At 39.7% G+C, this 3761-nt stretch overlaps 1 pseudogene; it reads right to left on the bottom strand.

Moving 5' to 3' along the window:
* Positions 1 to 647: 647 nt before the first annotated feature.
* LOC112914966 (transcription initiation factor TFIID subunit 9-like) lies at positions 648 to 1400 on the bottom strand (annotated as a pseudogene).
* Between the last annotated feature and the right edge of the window lie 2361 nt (positions 1401 to 3761).

Raw genomic sequence — 3761 nt, 5'->3', positions numbered from 1 at the left:
GCACAGAGCCCGAGGCCAGGCTCAATCTCATGATCCTGAGATCATGACCTGAGCCAAAATAAAAAGTCAGAGGCTTAACTGACTGAGCCACACAGGCATCACTAAATTGATATATTTCTAATCCTGAGCTACTTTAGCAATTCTGGGATAAATCCTCTTTGGATTTGATGAATTGTTCTTTTAAAACACTGCTAGACTTATTTATTTATTTATTTATCTATTTATTTACTTATTCTTTTTACACAGCTGAATTTAATTTGTTACATTTTATTTAAGATTTTGCTTCACTGTTCTTATGTGGGATCATGCATATATTTTTTATCTTGTCCTTCTCTAGCTTTGTTTTTCAGGACATACTAGTCAGTAAAATGTGTTAGGTAGTTTTCTATCTCCTCTTCTCTTTCTTTTAAAGAATCTTTTCTTTTTTTTGATGAATGACAATTTCATTTTTTACATTTAAAGGCTGATCAAAAATGATTACTTATAAAGAAAATCTTACATCTCAGCTGAAAAGTATGGTAACTATATTTACTCAATAAATAGTATTTAAATTTTCTAAAACAACTGTAAAACATCCAATATGCATGTTGAATTTCAGTACAATGGTCTCAAGACCAAGTATACATGTTACATGCATCAAGGTTGGACTATAAATGATAGTGGCCATTGTCATCACTGTTATTACCATCTTCACATCTTGTTTTAATGCCTTTGATGAGTCATTGGTAGTATTTTGCAATGAAAACGTTACTGGCGATGGATTAATCAGAACATTCTGAACTGCTGATATGGCAGGAATTGATGCTTTCACAGCTGAGAACTTTGAAATGGGTATCTGTACTGCAATCCTTTGCCTTGTGAGGGATGTTGGAGTCCCTATCTTAGCCGAAACAGACATGGTTTGTGGGGTTTGTGTGCCCATAGTGGGAGTACTTGGCCCGCTAGCAACTGAACCAACATTCAGTCATGGAACTGTTTTTCTTCTTGCAGAAGTAGTTGCTTTTTTTGGTAGAGGCTTGAGTGTGTAATTTGGAGCAGTTAAACAATGTCAATCGAGTGGCACTGTAGGGCCTGAATATGGCTTGATCAATGGAAAAGAGGGTTGATTACTTTGCCTGGAAATATCTAATAAAAACTCTAAGGAAGAGAAGTAAAAGACTGGTCAGAGCAACACTGGGTGGCCAGTGCACATGATCTGCACCAACAATAGCTATCGTAGCATGGCTTTGCATGAATTTTTGCATCATTTAGGATGGTGGTCACAATTTGTAAGGCAAACTCCAACACCTGATTTACAACTCACGCCTCACATTCTGTATCTCCATATCCTTCAGGATTTCAGCCTTCATCTGTGCATCTTTTGGCATCCTCTTGGGAGAAGCCTTCTCACCAGACTCCATGACATCCGGTGTTCAGACCTCTTGAGCTAAATCACTCACATGAATGTATTTCAGTCCTGGTCTTGATGCAAGTTCTTTGCCTGGCATGGTTTTTCCAACCTCTGGGGTAGCTTGACTGTCTCACTCTCCAGCTCTGCCCCACCATACATCCTGACTGGTGAGCAAAATGTTCAGCCTTTTCTGATTTCCTTAAATTGTTTATATAAGATGAGAATTATGTATTCTTCAAAGCATTCCTCTCTTACACTCTGATATTGTGCTAGTCTCATAATTTGAATTGAGAAAAATTTCAATTTCTTATATGCTGTAAAGTCAACTTGAATAAATGAGGAATATTCTGTTCCTTGAAGGTCAACTAGAACTTATCTATTTATAATCTTCAGTCTGTTACCTTTTTTTTAAATAAAGATTTTATTTATTTATTTATTCATGAGAGACACAGAGAGAGAGGCAAAGACACAGGCAGACGGAGAAGCAGGCTCCATGCAGGGAACCCAACATGGGACTCGATCCCGGGTCTCCAGGATCAGGCCCTGGGCTGAAGGCAGCGCTAAACCGCTGAGCCCCCGGGGCTGCCCCAAAGTCTGTTACTTTTTAAAATTGAAGCTCAGTAACAATATTTTTAGTTTTTCTATGGTTATTGCTCTATTTGGTCTCCTAATTCTTCTTGGAACAATTTCGGCTGCTTGTTTTTATTAGAAAACATAACTAAAAATTATGGCTTTAACTGATAAAGACAGTCATGAATTTGGTATTTATTTTTGGGCAGTGAAAACCCAACTAACATCAAAGGCAGCCCTGGGCCTGCCACTAATTTACACCCACAATCACAATTGATTACCATCTGAATGAAAGTTGCACTGAAGGCAAAGCTTTGGGGAACTAAAATGGCTCTGCTTCGGAGCAGCATGAGGACAGGGGGCTTTGGGAACTTCAGCGAAGAGGGTTTTTTTTCTGGACAGAGTAAAGAAAAAGAATGTTGAGCTCAATATCCTGAAATTTTGGCTCAAGACAAGTCCTAATCCATTGACTTTTTATGTCTATAATAAAAATGATTTCTCTCTTGTAGTCATGGGGCTGATAATTGAAAATTAGATCTAAAGTGTGATACTGAGAATTGTAGTACAATATCAGGTAAAAATGAGAGCCTTGCCAGGTCTCTTATGTGAATGTTGAAGCACTGATCAGAAAAGAAAGCATTTGGGGAAAGGAGAAAACATAAGTGGGAAATATCAGAAAGGGAGACAGAACATGAAAGACTCCTAACTCTGGGAAATGAACTAGGGGTGGTGGAAGGGGAGGAGGGCTGGGGGTGGGGGTGACTGGTTGGCGGGCACTGAGGGGGGCACTTGACGGGATGAGCACTGGGTGTTATTCTGTATGTTGACAAATTTAACACCAATAAAAAATAAATTTATTAAAAAAAAGCATTTGGATGACTTGCAGCATCCCAAATTTTACCTCCTTGCTGATAGAAGTTCCTCTTTCTTCCTCTGCTGAGGTTAATGAGTGACTCCTGACAATCCTTGTCAGCAGGAGGAAATAGTGACATAGTTCTGTGAAAGCCTTCTGTTGACACCTTCTAGTCAATCAAGAATTTGCTGAGGGCGAGGACACGCCTGGGTGGCAGAGTGGGTTAAGTGGCCGTCTCTTGGTTTCTGCTCACGTTGTGATCTCAGGGTGGTGAGACTGAGCCTGGCATCAGGCTCCACACTCAGCATGGAGACTGCTTGAGAGTCTCCCTCTCCCACTGCCCCTCCCCCCGTGCTCTCCCTCTCTCTAAAATAAATAAATACGTTTTAAAAAGAAAAAAAAGGGGGAGGGATCCCTGGGTGGCTCAGTGGTTTGGAGCCTACCTTTGGCCCAGGGCATGTTCCTGGAGTCCCGGGATCGAGTCCTGAGTCGGGCTCCTGGCATGGAGCCTGCTTCTCCTTCCTCCTGTGTCTCTGCCCCTCTCTCTCTCTCTCTCTCTCTATGTCTATCATAAATAAATAAATAAATAAATAAATAAATAAATAAATAAATCTTAAAAAATTAAAAAAGAAAAAAAAAAGAAAAAGAAAAAAAAAAAAGAATGTGCCAGGATCACAGCATCTGAGATTCAATGAAATCAAGTAAAACCCAGAAAACACACTGCAGGAGTGTTCCTGGAGGTCCAGTGTTGTAGTGAGTGTCACAGTGTCCCCTCTTAAGTACGTGTTGCTTCACCTTACGCCCTCCTACCATATGAAAGGGACAGAAAACTCTATTTCATTGGTTCACATTAAAAAAATAAAGTAAAATACACATAACATAAAATTAACCATTTTAACGTGAACAATTCAGTGGCATTTAGTCATTCACAACGTTTGTTTCCTCACA

This window comes from Vulpes vulpes, chromosome 10 (genome assembly GCF_048418805.1).
Source record: "Vulpes vulpes isolate BD-2025 chromosome 10, VulVul3, whole genome shotgun sequence".
Classification (NCBI taxonomy): domain Eukaryota; kingdom Metazoa; phylum Chordata; class Mammalia; order Carnivora; family Canidae; genus Vulpes; species Vulpes vulpes.
The sequence above is the reverse complement of the archived record's forward strand: the minus strand, read 5'-3'. Positions and strand labels throughout refer to the sequence as shown.